Here is an 18,667-nt window from a genome sequence, read left to right as displayed (position 1 = left end):
CTACAATCCACAGCTCCAAAGAACCTAGGTGATAAGGACCCAAAGAGGGATGCATGGATTTTCCTGGGAGGGGGAAATAGAAGAGATCTCCTGGGCAAACTGGGGTCAAGGTGAGGGGGAGGGGAGAAGGAAGGGTCAGGTTGAGTGGGTTGGGGGACAAAGAACAGAGGAGGAGAGTAATGAAAGAGATATCTTGATAGAACATGGGGTGGGGCATTTTGGTGTTAGGGAGAAATCTGGTGCCAGGGAAACTCCCAGGAATCCACAAGGATGACCCCAGCTGAGAGTCCTAGCAATAGTGGAGAGGATGCTTGAACAAGCTTCTCCATAATCATATTGGTGACTACCCTAATTGTCATTAGTCAGCATTCATCCAACAACTGATGGAAGCAGAGGCAGAGATCCACAACCAAGCACTGGGCCAAACTCTGGGAGTCCAGTTGAAGAGAAGGAATTTCAGGAGTCATAAGAAATACAGCAGATGATAACCAGTGTTCAAAAGGCAGACATACCAGATAAGTGATTCTCTGATAGGGAACCCCACCTGGAAAGACCATGAAGTTACTAGCTGTGGAAACCAGTTGCTCCTGTCTGTGATTTCTCTCATGAGTCACTTCATTTCTTCCCTAAGAACTTTATTTCTTCCCTAAAATAGCCTTGGATATTTACCCAATGCTTGTATGTTTATCTCATGAAAATATTCCATCTCCAGGGAATATACATCTGTGGATAGTCAGGAAGATAATTTTTTCATTTACCTGTAAAATTCCTATGAATAAAAAATATACTGGGACATGTTTCATAGCTGGATATATTTGTCCCATGAGGTCTATAGACATTTAAAAGCCTGCTTTATCATTTTGCTCATAATAACTGCACACAATTAGTTCACTTTCACCTTAAAGCAAGTTAAAACTAGACCAAAGGCTTTTTGCAAATAAATCATAAGTTTAAAACTTTGCACCTTGCACAAGGTCAGTGTGACAGATACCTAGCCACGTTGATGCACAGAGAACCCTGGGATTATCATGCTTGTTCTTTGCTTGCCAAATCTGGTAACAAAAGACTTATATCTCAGAGCTTATCTAACTGGGCACTGTTCCTCTGCCTTCTGGTCACAGTCTTAGTCTAGTAACCTTAGGACCCTTGTGTTACATTGGCAATGGCTCAGCTCTCTATCACTTCCCCTAGGAATGTGCTTTGGATCAATGAGAAGACAACTTTTGTAATTTCTTTATCACTTCAAGGCTCCAGAAGCAGAAGAGTTTTTTAGAATAGAGGAAGAAAAGCTAGGGGAAGTTAGAAGTAGGACAGGAGAAGTAGAAATATGACAGAACAATAAAGAAACTGATGTGGGAAAGTATGCAGTGGGGAATTCATTCCTCAGATTGTCCCCTGCTTGCTGGAGTGTCATTTTTGAACCATGAGGGGTTATTGAGGCTGGCCTTCAAAGGCCCCTAATAAGGGAGGAGAGATTATACCACCCAGGGTCGGGGGAGGTTAAGGCCATGACACATAATCCAAAAACAGCTAACCTGAGTTCCTGGGAGCTCACAGACTCTAAACCAACAGCTAGGGATCCTTCAAGGGACCAACCTAGGCCCTCTGTATGTGTGTGACAGTTATGTAGCTTGGTCTGTTTGTGGAACCCCAAGGAGTGTGATCAGGACCTATATCCCCAGCACTTGAGCTGGCTTTTGGGAACCTATTCCTCATGTTGGGTTGCCCTACCCAGACTTGATGCAGAGGGAGGAGCTGGGTCCTGCCTCAGCCTGAGGTGTTTTGCATTGTGGACTTCAATGAGAGGCCTTCCCCTTTCTGAAAAGAGACAGAGGAGGAGTGGATGTGGGGGCAGGGGATGAAGGGAAATGGGGGAGGAAACAACAGGAGGGAGGGGAAACAACGGTCTGTATGTAAAATAAATGAAAAAATTTAATAAAAAATTCTTTAAAAAAATAAAAGAGAGAGAGAATACTCCCCTTAGCTATCCAAAGGCCCACTAACTTCTTACTCTCTCCAGCCTTTGCCTAGTACCTAACTCCAGGATTCTCTCGGGTGTACCTCAGTGTTTTGGGAGGTTTTCCATCTTTTTTACCCTCTCTACTTTGTTTTTTAAGACAGAATGTTATGTATCAAACTGTCTTCAAACTCACCCCATAGCTAGATAACCTTGTATTTATGATTCCCAAGTCTCTAGCAGTCAGTAGAGCTCAGAGATTACATATATGGACCACTGATGTTAGACAAGCACTCTCAACTGAGCTACAACCTCGGTCTCTCTTTGAGTCTTGTTCTATTACTCCTTTTGTAGAGCTCTTCAGAAAATCCTGGTAAAAAGAATCTTACCTCAGGCAAACTAAAAACAAAAATAATTCTGTGACCCAGAGATAGACATTGCTAATACTTTGAGATCTTGACACACTAATACCAAATAATGATTCCTCCAAAACTCCACTGTTACTAAACATAGCATATTTTATTTGCTGAATCTGGCAACATCCTTGCAGCTTTTATCCCAAAAGACTGGTTTTCCTTGACAGAATACTCACTTAAAAAATAATAATAACCCCACACTTTAAGTAAAAAAGAGCCAATAATGGAGCAGGAAATTGATAGTTTTACTGACCATTGTGTGTGTGTGTGTGTGTGTGTGTGTGTGTGTGTGTGTGTGTGGATGTGTGTATGGGTGTGTATGCTGCATATGTAACATACACACACACACACGCACACACACACAAGATTGGTGATCGGTTAGTAGCATGTTTACAAAGAAAGTGAGAGTGAATCATTTACATTTTGTATTGTTGATTAAAAACTAAAACTTCAGTATGTTCTAACTGGAAAATCTGTGCCTCCCAACTCTTATCACTCAACTTTCTGCTGTCTATAATGAATTTGATGGGCCTATATCTCAGAGCACTTGCAAAATGATAAAACAAAGTTCTTTGGCTCATTGATTTAGAAACTGGAAGTCCCAGATTTGGAGAACACCATTGATTCCTTCTCTTGGGTGACAGCAGGGAAGAGAGAGAAACAGCCATGCCATGCAAAGCAGGAAATCATGTTTGATTAAAACACCTTGTTGGCACATTCATGAACTCAGTACTAACCTCTTCTGAGGTCAATGTCTGCCCACACCTCACTATACAATACTGGACCTCATCATAAAGGTTCCAATATCTGTCATGCTGGAGACCAAAACTCCAACCCATACACATGTGTATAAAAAAAAATCCAAAACAGAGCACCCCTGCAAAGGGGGAAGTAGAAGTGCTGTTTTGATGAGGACCATGGGGTTGTACTTTTTGGAATGGGCTTAACTATTGTTTCTTTTTATGGCTGTTTTTAGCATGGTTTCTTTTTATGTCCACCATAATAGCAGCCTTGCACTCTGTGAGATTACACATGATTCTCAGAATGAGGACTTCGGATATGAGATTTGTGATGTCAAGAAGAACAGGCAGCTGCATGAACCTCTGCCCTGTCTGTATCAGCTATCTTTTTACCTTTCCATATTATCATACTTCCAGTATTTGTTTATAAAGTCAGCTGCTAGTAAAAAGTCCTTAACAAACTAGGACATTTCCAGGTAGCAGACACATGATATCATTGATAAACACTTTCTTAGTGCCAGGGGGAGTTTTCAAAAATGGATTTGTATGGGCTGGAGAGATGTATCAGCAGTTGAAAGCACTGACTGTTCTGCCAGAGGACCCAAGTTCAATTCCCAGCACCCACATGATGGCTCACAACCAACTCCAGTCTCAGGGGACCTGATATCCTTTTCTGGCCCTCACAGACATTGCATGTATGTGGTAAACAAATTACATTTAGACAAAATACTCATACATGTAAAATAAAATAAATAAAATCTTTTAAAAGTTTTTAATTTCTACTCCATGTTTATTCACACCTTGTAATTAGTACACTCATAACTAGAGAATGCTGGGGTATGTATTTCTTCCTGCCCCATAGTCATTTTCCTCTGTTCATCTTCTCAGGGCCTAGTGAGGAAGTTATTCCTAAACAGTGGGCCATGGGAAAGAGCCTGAATCTGCTACTTGAGCATCCTGGGAAGTATGTTCCAGGGGTCACACACAGCTGACAAAAGCTCTATGGTGCTAACTGGTGAATCACACATCCCTGCACTGGTGATTGATTGTGTGTGGACAGCAGCACTCAGGTGTGAGCCACAGTATACATGATGCGGGACCAAGTCAAATCAGAACCAGTGCATGCTGCTTTTTGGTTCAGTCTTCCACTGTATTTAACCAACAGATATATCCAAAAGGAAAAAGGAAAAAAGCCAATGCTTTTCTCATTATATTTGTCCTTTTCACTTTGCCATTGCTGTCAAGAGGCAGATTTCTCTAACATACACACCTTCTGTCCAGTAGCCAGTATTGTTGCCATTACTATTGGATCAAGCACTGAAAGACTAGACTATATTGCACCATTTTATTTAAGAATATAGGTTGGGGGAAGGGCTCCGTCCAGCCCTAACTTAATGTGTTAATTGTGTCAATTCTCCATGGGAACACTTACTTGTTGAGGATAGTGGATGGGGTGTGGGATGTAGAGAGGAGAGGAAGGGTGAGAGAGAGAAGTTTGGTTGGAATGTAAAATGAAATTTAAAAAAATACTTTTTTTTTAAGTATAGGTTTAAAAGTATGTGAGCTGGACTCTGTGCTTTGTGGGTTGGGACCTAAAGTTAGTTGTCTATTGTAGTTTTGTGACCATGAGGATGTCAGTTAAACTCCTTAAGCCTACATCTTTTCATCTGTAAAATTAAGGTACTGTCAGAAGCTGCCCCACGTAATTAAATGAAGATAAGGAGTTTAGACAATGTCGTACCCATATATTTCTGTTCTCACTACTATAATACTAAGTTTGTATTTCACTACAGTTTTACTCTAAATGTATAATTACTACATCATATGGGTTTTTTCCTTACATATTGTAAACCAAAATATTAAGACAGAATTTTTTTTTCTTGATATGTTTAGTCTGGGATGGCTGAGTCAGTAACCGACAGGGTTTGGGGTAATGTCTCCTTGTTAAGCTTTGTTTTCTGGACTAGGTCTGTTTAAACCTCACTCCCAGTATATCTGAGTGAATCTAAAATACCTTCCTCTCAGGATTTACACAGAATCCCCTGGAGACTCTGATGCAGGGGTACTGGTTGTGAAAAAAACTCTCTTCTTTCTTGGACTGGAGACTGCTGTATGTGTTATCCCCCTGCTCTCACATCCCTGAGATCGTGATCATTTCTCTGTCAAAAAGACAAATTCCTTCCTGTTAGGTGTCATTCACCACTATCTCTGGGACACGGCAGCCAAGTTCTACATCAGAACTTCCCAAGTGACTTTAAAGTCTTCCTCATATGAAGAAGTTGCTTACATGTACCATTGAAAAGAGCCTGCTCTGTGGAGACCCGTGGATGCTGCTCTCCATCCCTTCTAGAGCTTAACTTCTCTCGCACAGCTTTCTGTGCCTCTTTTCAGCCCAAATGTTCTAATTTGAAAGCACTACCTTTTCCCTAAATATTAAGACCAAACTTTTTTCCATGGTATGTTCAGCCTGCTGTGGCTGAGTCAGCAGCCGACAGAATACTTCAGGCAGAAATTCACAGATATAGAAAGCCTACGTTTGAAATCAGGAGACTTGTTGAATCTCATCCTCTGCTGTTCATGGAGGTGTGACCTGGATGGGACTAGACGTTCTGAGTTTAGCTTTGCCACGTACAAGACAGGGGCGGAGTTTGACCACTCTGCCTTTGAAAACTGATGAAAAAAGATCTAGTATTTAGAATGCTAAGTTCCACATCTCCTTGTGCATATCTTTGGTGGTTCAGGGTCTCTGCAAAAACCATAGTTTCTGAAAACTGTGTTGTAATTAAGGACCATGGAGGGATTAAGGTTCTCAGCAGCCATGGGCATGACATCTTCCTTTTGGATTTAAGTGATAAAAGGTTGATGATATCAGCAAAAACATGCTGACATTTTCCATGAAAGAGCAGTGAATAATTTCCCCTTGTTCTGTATTTAAGAGCATACTCCTTTTTTAAAGTCATAATATTGACTAATATATTCTCCTCATTTACATAATATAATATATTCTTCAAACTTTTTTATTATCCCTGAGTGGCCATAAAAATCTCAGCTGTTGAAAATGACTTTTTTTGCAGATTTATAGGATTCCACAAAAAAAATTTAGGTGTAAAAAAATATTTTTCAGTGAGCCAAAACTATCCTAGCCTCATAGATGTTTTTAAGAATGCGTTATTGAGCACAGAATCAAGGTGTTAATTTAAACATATATATGAGGAAGGAAAATATCCACTGATTATGTTAATTTTATATGAACTAGATTCACACCTGCTGTAACAGTAAGAATCAAATGACCCCAGAACTGCATTCTTTCATAGCTTAGGGGGAAAAAAACTTATATATACAATATTAGAGTATCTTTTAAATATGTGTACATCTGTGAAGTGTTTAAAGGGAAAGTTTAGAAGACAGTGAGAGGTGACTAGATTTGAGTAACTTGGCAATAATTTGGTGCTGTGACATAAAAATTGAAGCTGGGTTTTCAAGCTCTTATCACTAGCACACCCCTACTGCTGATACGATGTACATAGCCTGCTACTTCCTCTCTCCATATTCTTTCTAGAAACATTTATCTCCAAACTGGAGATGCTGACCCCATTAAAACTAAGAAGAGAGAGAGAAGTCATCTTAGAAGAATATTTCCCAAAATGAATTATGTAGAACTTTAGGCCTTTCAAGTGTTCTTAAGAAAAATAAGAGATTGGAAATTAAATGAGTAAATCCCTACATTAAAAGAAAAAAGTTGTAGAATTTCCCATACCATCTCATCCTCTTTGACATTTTCAATGTGTATCTGAGTATTCTATGCATTGAGGAGACCTGAAGGGAAGCTTACCATATTTGATCTTAGAAACTTTTGTAGTATGACAATTCATAGATGAGATGTCCTGTAGCATGTAGTTCCAGAACTACCTCTGTTCAAATGACACCTGTACCAATAGGAGAAAAAAAAAAAAAAAAAAGAATGATAGATCATTGGGCCCTGTGATCTTATTGTGCCTCATTGCATGTCTTCCTACCAGGGTATACACATGAGGAATATGCTAAATAAATCCTTAGCATATGCCTATGCTTTCACAAATGAAGTTATCAGTCCTATTTGAGCATACCCATCCTCCCTGCCAGAGCCCTGCTCATGTTAAATCATGACTTAGGGCTTAGCCATAGGCAATGCAGTGTCAACGGACCTTTGAATGAGCAAAGCCTTAAAATGAACTTGTACCACTGTCTTTCCCTGACACATCCGGCCTTTTACAAAGAACATGTGTCCTGGAACATACACACACACACACACACACAAACACACACACACACACACACACACACACACACACACCCCTGTTACAAATTCTAGCTAACTTGTAGTCAACTATCTTTTCAGAATCAAGTTGAACCAGAGCCAGTGTGTTCAGAGCCAGTTGAATAAAGCTAATATCAGCAACCTTAGTCAACCTGCAGTAGCATGTTTGTGTGTGTGTGTGTGTGTGTGAGAGAGAGAGAGAGAGAGAGAGAGAGAGAGAGAATGAGAGAGAGAGAGAGAGAGAGAGAGAGAGAGTATTTCAAGTTGAGCAATGTTGCAAGTCAGAAAGTCTGGGAGTGCTATTTTCCACAGTGCTTTCTCGTATTTTAGGGTATTTGCTACAAAATAATTAATACAGATACAAATACCACAAAAAAATGAAAGAAAACCATATGAATGAAATCAAGGACATTATTGACTATGGATTGTTGACTTTTTAAAATTACTTTAATAATTAACTACTTGAAAACTGTGATTTGTCAAAAAAAAAAAAAGCAAAACAAAAGCATGCAATTCTTGGTAGTTCCCTTCACTTAGAATAGTTATTAAAACATTCCTAAAGGAAATATACCCTCCCACAAAACGTAGCTTTTTCTTCTTTCGCTTGAATAACATGAAGCTATGAAAAACATTTAATTAATAACAAAAACTGAATGAAGCAGCATACCTTACGTTTATATATTAAAGCAAAGAGTTTCACAAATGTTATCATTAAATGTCTTCCAAATACTAATTTCCAATGGCTACTACCCTGCAAAGGAGAACATTGTCCAGAAACTATTGCCCAGGGAGCCAGCAGTTCTTCCAGGCTGTCTGACACAATGGCCCAAGGCCTGCACCAGGGCCCAGCCAATAAACCCTGTGCATGTTAATACTCTGACCTTGTTCTTGCCAGTGTGCTCCCAATGACTTCCCCCACGTATCCATCACATGGCCATTTTTCTATTTCTCTGTGGTCTAGCCTTCTGTGCTACTGGAATTAAGCAACTCTACTTCCTCTATAAAATATGCGAGCATAATAATAGAGTGATTAATATGTATAAAAGTGTCTTATCTGGTCCTTCAATAGATGCTGACCAATGAATTTTCCTACCTAACCTACACCCTACCATCTTCTCAATGTTAATCTAATAATGAGATAGAGGGGAAATAAGAGAGAGACAGGAAGATGATAGAGAGGAGTACAGAGATATGGTGGAATGGTGATAAACAGAAAGGCAATTCTTTACAACTGATAATCAGCTGAGGGGAGTATTGCATATTAAGACTGAGGTGTACACAGACATGGATTTGAACTGCAGTTCTACCAAACACTGTCTGATTATTTAATACCCTCTCTTAATCCCAATTCCTCATCATAAGATTGGGAGTAGTAATGTTTAATAAGAAACCATCTCTAAAGGATTGTTTTCAATGTGATATTATTTATAAATGGCTATTCCAAGGCCAAACACTCAGGTCTTAATAAATGCTGGCTGTTAGAACTATTGTACAAAATCTGAGTTTGCCTAGGATATTGTAGTTCCCTGACACTACAACTACCTTTCAAATAAGCAAACCTGTTAACATTCTATCTATTTTAAAATTCTAGCTTTGTGAGTTAAAATACAGGGGCGTAAGATAAGATTTACTGTATTAATGCACCACACTCCTTCTGCATTTTATCTGCTTACCTATCATATAACTAGCATTGAAGGGTATCCCTTTAAAAAGTCCTGAAGGTTAATGACATCATCTGCATGCTTCAGAGCATACACAAATTACTGGTTGGTCAGACCAAGGTGACACACAGTGCAAGGAACCCTCAGTGACCACACCTCAACTTTAAGGATAGCTAGGAAGTAAAAAAGAAAGAAAAAAAAAGCAAAGCTGTGACACAGCTATTTTGATAAATAGGCATAGGACATAGGAATGATTAATTACTTCTGAATGTCATTCAACAGCTTGTCACCCAGGGAGTAGCCTTATTTCTCATAAATGTAATAGAGGTCACACCATGGCCTACTTGACTGAAAAGCAAGGCTCTTTTTTAAGGCTAGTGATGTGTGAAGAGAATTATCCACTTCTTTTAGCCCTACACACCAAAGTGTCTCTCCTGAGGAGAAGCTTGAGTAAATCTATGTGTACCACGCTGGAAGTTACAAGAGATGAGCTCTATATTCATCTCTCCACCTCATAAAAATGATGAAAGCATGGAACTGCCAGGCGTTATTCTTCATGGTAGAGATGCTTTCCCTTCCCTCGAGGAAGCAGAAAAGACATCTCCCTGTTGTTGCCACCAGAGCAGAAAAGCACTGATCTAGAAGATAAGGCACTTTTATCTGACAGGAAATTTCAAGGATCCCATCAAGAAATTTGGAGGATGGAAACTAAATTGTACCTAATTCTCCCTCATGAACATCCATTGTTCCACAAGAAGAGCCTGAAGAAAACAAAAAGTACAGTAACTGCAAAGAGCTACAGATACCAAATGGAATTTTATTTTAAAGCCTGAAGGGAAAACAATTGGTGTAAAGGGAATGTGAATGTGTCCGTGTGTACCTGGTGACAGACTTTACTGAAGATTGTATTTGGCCCTGGGTTCAATTCCCAAGAGCACACAAACAAGTAAAAGTTCTCTAAGCCTTTACATATCTAATTAAGAGACCCTGGGAGGATCTGTAGCCTTCTGCAACCAGAACACCAACAGACCACTCCCCCTCTTCTTGAAAACTCATATGTGGTATGCTTAATGCTATTTTATATTGTAGTGCTTCTCTATTTCTGTGCACAGCTGTGAAATCTCATTAGTTCTGTGCAAGGTAAAGGGGGGCTGAACAGGACTGTGTTCCCCACATTGAGCCACCATATTGACAGAACAAGAAGAGATGACGAAAAAAGGCAGTGAGCCCTGGAAGCTGAAGCTCATTTTGCATTTGCTTGTTTTTCTATTTGTTCCCTTCCTGTTCTCCTGAGGAAGGATAACTTACTAAAGGACATGTTTCAGGTGTAATGCACAGAGGTGAGCTGCAGAACAGCCCAATCTACCAGTGAGCATTTTGCCCAGATTTATGTCCTCTTACACAAAGATGGGTCTTTGAAAGAATTCCATGCATGTGACAAGGAAATGGGAGCATTAAGCTGGAGTGGAATCCAGAAGGCTTAAGGAGAAAATCAGTGATCTCTGGAAAGAGGAGGTCTATGGAATTCCCAGCAGAAGTGCTAGACACTGAGATAAAAGGGCAGATGAACAAGTTAAGACATCGAGTCGTATAAAAGAAGCAGACATTCTCATCTAAACATAAATCCCAGCTTCTATTACTAACTAGAGCTGAGTACCACATGATATGGTACAACTCTTAATAGCTGGGAAATGGGGCAATAATGTCTTCTTTACACACTTACACACTTCATAGAGTCACTAAGACTTTAAACACTATTAGCATGTGACTGTGTCTCAGAATTTGTTAGAGTTCATTACTAATGGGATCTTTACTATCTTTCACCTTTTAGAATCGTCCTATACATTTCTAGTTTTATTTGATATAACATAGAAATTCTTAGCTTCTTGCTTCCTAGTCTAAAACTTATTCTACAACTTAATCTTTAATTTTCAAAATTTTTCATTATTTCCTACAATTCTATTATCTCAACTATGCATTCAAAATAATCAAAGGACTTTTGCTTATTGAAAGATTTTTCATAAGTTGGGGTGTTTATGTATGTGTGTGCAGATGTGTTCTTATGCTATATATGCCACAGTGGTCAGAGGTCAGTCCCAGCTGTCACTCACCAGAAATTGCATACCTTTTCTTGAAACAGAGTTTCTTTCTGGCCTGGTACCTACCACATAGGCCATATCTTACAGGGATATCTGCCCTGTAAGCTCCAGGGTTCTCCTGTCTCTGTTTCTAGAGTACTGAAATTACAAATGTATATATACCACTTCTCCTGGATTGTATGTGGATTCTGAGGCTCAAACTCAGGTCCTCAAAATTGCTAAACAAGGACTGCACTGGCTGGGCTATCCTCTAGCTGCTGTCTTTCATGCTTTGATTTGAGAATGCACACCTCGGTACCTAGTGATGGGCTTCCCACGTCTCCATATGTGTTGGGTTTCTTCTCCATTGGCTTCATTCTCACATAGACCTTTGTCCCCTAAATTCAAGGCCCCTAGCACCAGGCATCTGTGAAATTACAGCATCAGCACACTGTGGAAAGCTACCACATGGGCAGAGCATTTAGCAAGGTCTAGTCTGTGGTGCCTATTTGTAATCCAGTACTTAAGAGGCTAAGAATGATCCTAAGTTCAAAGATAGCTTGGAGCTACACAAAAAGACCTTATTTCAAAAAAGACATATAAAAGCACAACAGGCAAAAATCCAAGGTTTATGAGAATTAATAAAACTAATATGAACATAAAAGAGTACGTAAATGAACCAAGCAGATAATCCATACAATGGCCCAATCTTCGAAAAAAAAAAAAGAAAGAAAATAAATAAACTAAAGAAAGCAGATGGTAAAGTTTTTAAAAATAATAAGCCCACTCTTTCGTAACTAGCTCTCACAAGAGACATGAAAATAAAAACTATAATTTTTCTGAGAAATCACAGATGCATGCAACAAATTTATGCACAGGAAAAACTGAAATAAATGAATTAACTATTGAAAGACATTAGCAAATGAACAACCACTGAAAAGAAAACCAAGGGGGAGAAATAAAGTAAAAAAAGAATGAGTTAGAGGGAAGTTAACAGATTTATCTGTATTTGATGTTGTTAAAGAAAACAAAATAATCCAATTTCTGGCAGTTCTGGCTAAGGAATTGGCAGAGCCAACAGAATTGCACGAGTACCAAGGATGAGCAAGAGGAGTCACCTTGAAGCACAGGTTTTAAGGTGTTCTCAGAATACAGTGTTCTCCACTCAATGGCAGAGATTTTATGGTCTAGATGAAACTAACAATTTTGTAGGAAAATAAAAATCAACAAAATGGGAACAAAGCACCTAAATCCTTGGCAGAATAATAAAGTGTCAGGGAGACGGTGAGAGGAACTGGACTCAGTTTTTCATCGATTTATTTCACAGTGTTCCCAAGTCGAGAAGAAGGTGGGGAACTTACCTGTCTGCCTCATATAAGCCAGGCACCAAACTGTGGAACTATAACTCACAATAAATCATTGCAGGGGTATAAATGGGGATGTTCCACAGTTTCGTGTATTAAATACTTGGGCCCCAGTTGGTGGAACTGTTTGAGAAGGATTAAGAGTAGTGACCTTTGAGATGTATCACTGGGGCAAGATTTGCAGTTTCAAAAGAGTGCTGGATTTCTAGAAACATTTCCAAATCCCGACCTTATTCTGCCTCCCTATCTCATTACAGATGGTAGTTCACAGGTTACTGCTGTGTAGCAATTAAAGACACTATAGTACACCTAACTTTCTGGGGCTGGAGTAGGCTCCAGAAACTCTCCAGAATTCAGTTTTCCATCTGAAAATAGTTGATCAACATAGACATCATAACTCATAATAAAGTTGACTCTTGGATTTTGTTCCCAAGCCATTATGAGATGATATTTCAGTTCCGTGCACCTTCATTACTGGGGTCCTGTCTTCAGATATTGTCTGGATTAGTTATTTTTCTGTTGCTGTGATAAAACACCATGGCAACTTACAGAAAGAAAGGTTTATTCAGGGGCTTTTCATCCCAGAAGATTAGGATCTATAATATCTGGGACTGCAAGTGGCAGGCATGGTGGCTAGACCTGGGAACCAGGACCTGCAAGCTCACATCTCCAACCACAAATGGGTAGCAGAGAAAGCTAACTGGGAATAGTTTTTGAAACCTCAAATCCAACCTCAGTGGCACACTTCCCCCTGAAAGGCTACACCTCCTTCTCCAAACAGAGGCAACTAGAGCTAAGTGTTCACATGCTGAGGACATCTCATCCTAATCACCAAATTGTCACTGTTTGGACACCAGTCTTGTACATGTGCAAACATATCCCACTCTCTTCCAAATTCACAGAAATATGTGTTCCTGTGGCATGTGTATATCCTTTCAAAGTAACTGTGGCTTCACCTAGACTCTCTCTCTCTCTCTCTCTCTCTCTCTCTCTCTCTCTCTCTCTCTCTCTCTCTCAGTCTCTCTGTCTCTCTGTCTCTCTGTGTGTAAATGACCAAATACATAATATATATAATTTGAAAGGGTATGCTCTGAATGCTGGGGTAGGCATGATGGATTTTGTGGCAGTGGATATGTGTGGTTGATATGGCTCACATCTAGGGAAATCAAGGAGTAGAGAGTTGAGGACAGAATGGGCCATCTGTCCAATCCCAGCCATAGGTCCAACCCCAGCCATCTCCTAAGAGTTCTCCCAAAATAGATATTTCTGCTGGACAAAAGTGTTCACACACAAGAACCTGATGGGGCATTTAACTCTCAAACCAAAGTATTGCTTTTCAAGACTTGCAGTCCTGTCACAAATTTTCAGAGATATCTAAAAATTATATCCCTGGATAAAATGAGTTACCACTCATTGTCTAACATTTTAAGAAAGCTAACATATTAACCATATAAATCCTGCTACTGATGGTCTTACTTGAAGGAAAATGTGTACTAAACATTGAGAAAGAGACAGTCTACCTGTTACTATTAAGCTTTACAAAAATAAATCTAATAACAAACCTTGAAATTTCTTTGTCCATGATATCTAAAAATAGGTTGGGCATTTATTACTTAGAGGAAGTATAAGCAACCTTAGAAAAAATATCTTCTAACTCCAAAGTATAATCATCTTACTATTTCTAGAAAATAACCAAATATTTTTATATGACATATATCTTCTTGTTGAAATTTGAGTTTGATTCTAATTTGCTACTGAAATCTCTTTTTGACATCTACCATCTCATTAAAATAACTATATCTATAAAGATTTGGAATGCATTTTCCCCTTAAATATTGTAATTTTTATTTGTGTTTTCTTGAGAATTATCTGGGACTCCTTCTTAACTAAAACACTTAATATTGCTTTTCCTAATTCAAAGTAGTTTTACTAAAATTAGAATTCTGTAATTTAGTATATTTTATCCTTATAATTCCATGTCTTATTGCCCTAAATAGTTGAAGAAAATATTTTTCAGTAAACAAAGCAGAGCCCAGGGGCTCTCCTTCATCAGACTGATGGATACCACACAAAGATCCCACTCAGTCTGTGCTTGCATGGAAATTTTAAAGTTCCATTAAATATATACAGTGTCATTAAGATCCTGGCTATGGCCTTCTTTCCATACTGGCCTATAACAGGACTTTCATCTTTAACATATAACACTTCACCTTATTCCAAAGCTGATTTCAATGATGCACTACTTTGAAAATAGCAGCTAAGCAACATTTGATAAAATCAATAAAGTTCTCAATTCTACAATGCTTGATTGATAGAGTAAGATTACCACAAATGCACACAAAACCTACCCAGAAGCTGGATATTTTCTCACTTTAATCTGAGCTGACAAATTGTCTTCTCTTTCACTGTTTTCTTAGAGTTTGGGTTCGTGAAGTGTTCTGGTCTGTGTGTTATGAGCGGTCATTTTTATTGCTTTTCTGTCCTTGAGTGTCATGAAAGTGGAGACTATTGCAGACATTGGAAGGCTGACTATTCTTCACCATCTCTCGGTATTCTTAGACAGTCTTTAATATGAAGAAGTCTGAAGGTCGACTTCCTCTTGTCATGAGGGATCTAAATGTCCTAATGGACTACTCAGAGACTCTTATATGTGGGGCCAGCACATCTATTCCTCAGGATGTACTTGACAGCAAAGGCCTGTCCACACAGAGAGAGGTGAAGAACACACACAATGTTTGTCATGTTTCTTTTTTTCTTACGATTTTTTAAAATGAGTAAAACTTCTGATTTCATTTAAGAGACAAAAAGTTTACAATTTTAATGCTAGGAAATTGTGAATAAAACTATAGGAACTATAGCAACTTTCCCATTGTTGTGTGTTTTGCATTAATAGTTGTGCCATATAGTTGATTTTTTCTGGAAAATTCTGTTTAATTATTTCCGGGTCCTTTAGGGCCAGACTGATAGAGGAGCTATGTCAGATGACATATCCAAAAGATCATGTGTGCTATAATTCCATTTTTAAAGTCTGCTTATATTTCTGAAGTAGAAACAAACTCAGTCTGTGTCAAATTCTTTATCTCTTGCATTGCCAAGCTCATCATATTGTCTGTAGCAACTGCCAATATTTAGCACTGGCTAAAGCTATTTCCATGAGATCTCCTGCATTGATTCTGCTTTTCTTTGTCTTCAAAAGTAATTGGGATGGTTTTTAGATATCTTCTCTGATCTTTTCCAAAGATAGAAAAGAAATTTGCCACTTTTGTGAAAAGTAATTTGGAGGTAAAATGCCTATGTTTGGGCCTATAGATGTAAGCTGTTGTTAGAAAAGATATAATAATTCCTATGCTTAAATGTCTATTAAGAAGAAAAAAGAGTAAGAGGAAAAGGTGATAGGCAAGAATTAGAACCAGAAATTGAAATTTCATGAAAAAGGACTAATTAATTCATATCTGAATGTGAATGTAGCAATGTTTGCCTGGTATATAGTAATTGGCCCTCAGTAAATATGAATGAGTATATATAGTCTACCCATCAAACTGGCAGTTTTTAAGACAATATAAATCTATAAAACAAGATATAGTAGCAGTTAGGTAGCAATTTGAACTAGGAATATAAAATATCTATATTCTATATTTTTTCAAATAACTTATTTTAGTGTTGTTTTAACTTTTTAAAGTAATTTCACACATGTGAAAATATTACTCTAAGTAAAGCTTTTCTACCTCTCTTGTGCCTCATTTCAATTCCCTCCATGTTCTGTCTGTTCCCTCTCAAATTAATGATCTTTTCAAAATTTTCATTGTTACACACACATCATGTACATATGTGTATGTGTGTATACCATGCTGAGTCCATTTAGTGTTGCTCATATGTGTATATTTTATAGCTGACCACTTGGGAATAGATAACCTTTTGGGTGGTCCCTGTAGAAGTCAGAATCTCTTTCTCTCAGCAGCCCATGAATTTCCTATAGTTCTTCATCTAGAGTGAGCCTCATCACATTTCTCCTATCCACATTGCCATATCAACTGGTGATGTTACCGTGCTGGTCTTGTTTAGGTGAATGTACTGTTGGTTTGCCTCACGGTAGCTTCCCTATCATTTACAGAAGTCACTGTTTCATAGAAGAAGCTTTGGTCCTCTGGCTGTAAAAATGTTTCTATCCTGTCTTCCAGAGTGTTCCCTGACCTTACATGTACAGCTTTCATTGTAACTGCATCAGCTGGGGTTGTGCATACTCAGTTATCCTCTGCATTTGACCAGTTGTATATGTCTCAGGAAGTCTCTGTTGTGGAAAGCTTTCTTGACGAGGGTTGGAACTTCGGATGTCAGTATTTAAAACTTATCCTGATTTGGGAAAGTGGCAGTAGGTTCTCCACTGGGCTCCATGACCTCGCATCCTGGGTAGCTGGCTAGGTTTAAAGTACCAAGCATAAACTTCCTCCTTTTGAGTGAGCTTTGAGCCCAGCAAAGCTGCTTTTATTACCTCAAAGATACATGTACTACTACTGCAACCTTGACTTCATCTTTCTGGGCTGTGGTCCACGAGATTCACAGATGGCTTCCATAGAACCTCCAACACAAGGCAAGATGGTCCTCTGAGAAGAGGCTTCCAGGTCAGTCCATGCTTTATTCTTTCAAGTCCTGTGCCTGAAGTGTTTGGTGTCTTCAGTAATGGCATCTTATCTTCAGATTCAAAGGGGGCAACCAAGAGCAATAGCATTACCGTACATTGTTTTGGAAGTCGCTTGGACTCCACTGACCAATGACTAGAAGGGAAGTTTACCAGACATGGCACCACGATTTTTGTTAGTCTATGGCTCTTGTGGAAAAACAGTGTTACCCACTTAGCATAATCTAATTAATTTAAACTATATACATATGTATATGCATAGACTTACATATGTATTTTATATGTATACTTTAAATAAACTAAAACAATTTATTTCCTTATGGCTCTTTCAAAACTCCTTAGTGTTATTTATCCCTCCTTCCACACACTCCCTCTGCTTCACCCTCCTCTTCCCCTGGTAAGAGTCCCTTACTTCATTTTTCCAATCCTCTTAGTGATCCTCCTGTAGCTGTCCTTGGTCCTTTCTACTTTCCTAATTTCTGAACTTGCTCCTGTCTGAAGATTCAAAGCCAGGATCTACAAATAAGAGAGAACACATAACGTTTGTAGTTTTGGATAAAACTAAAAGGGCAAAATACTGTGGAACAGAATATAGCTCCTGTCAACAAAGTTGCCTTTTTCAAAATTAACAATAGTGTTAATGTAAATTAAGATGCATGTATTGTTATTGCCAATGTAAGTATAAATAAAGATACAGAGGAGTCAAGAAGCTGTTATTCCCAATAAAGTCAATGGGCAGAAGGTGTGGTTTCGTTTCCACATAAGCCTCTCTGGCAGGAAATGTTAGAGAACCCTGGGAGGGAAGAAGTACTGACCAACTGTCATGATACTGACACTTTGTTAATGTTTGTAGTTCACCCAAAATATTAATTATTTTCTTCCTACAGTTTGTCTATATTGCCCAGAAACCACTAGCTTCCTGGAATTTTTATATTCCTGCCATGTTTCTCAGATACTGTGGCTTCTGCCAATAAATCCTAATAAATTTTTCACTTTTCTTTCAGTAACATCCTAGAGAATCTGATTCCGACTTAAATTAATCACCGATCATGTTAATGGCTCCTAGGAGTTTACTTCCGATACCCCTTATTATATTAAATCAAACTTGATAGTGAGCTAGATTATTGCTCCATTGGGTTTTCATAAAAGCATTGGTATTTAATATAATTTATGCCAAGCTTTCTTCTCATATCTTTACTTATTGTGTGCTTTCATTTTAAAACAGACATTTTTTTTGCAAATGGCACTCTTCAATAGCTATCACACCTTTAAAATATTTTATAGGCAACATTTTTATTATAGTCACACAATAATGAACAGGGATCCTTTATCATACAATCAAAATATTAAGATTTTACATACTTCTGAAAATTATATGTGCATGTGTATATCTTTCTTATTAAAAAGATAGTTTGTTAACTAGAAATGTTAGGAGTCTTTAAACTCTCAAAGCGTGTCCCATTGACATACTTCATCCAGCAAGGCCACACTTCCTCAGTCTCCCCCAAACAATGCCAT

The 18,667-nt window shown here is 38.5% G+C and overlaps 1 protein-coding gene across 1 annotated transcript in view; it reads left to right on the top strand.

Moving 5' to 3' along the window:
• Spata16 (spermatogenesis associated 16) overlaps positions 1-18,667 on the top strand; it is a 265,426-nt gene that overhangs the window by 50,322 nt on the left and 196,437 nt on the right. The window lies entirely within an intron of this gene.

Source organism: Phodopus roborovskii, unplaced genomic scaffold, assembly GCF_943737965.1.
Source record: "Phodopus roborovskii unplaced genomic scaffold, PHOROB, whole genome shotgun sequence".
NCBI classification, from domain to species: Eukaryota; Metazoa; Chordata; class Mammalia; order Rodentia; family Cricetidae; genus Phodopus; species Phodopus roborovskii.
The sequence above is the reverse complement of the archived record's forward strand: the minus strand, read 5'-3'. Positions and strand labels throughout refer to the sequence as shown.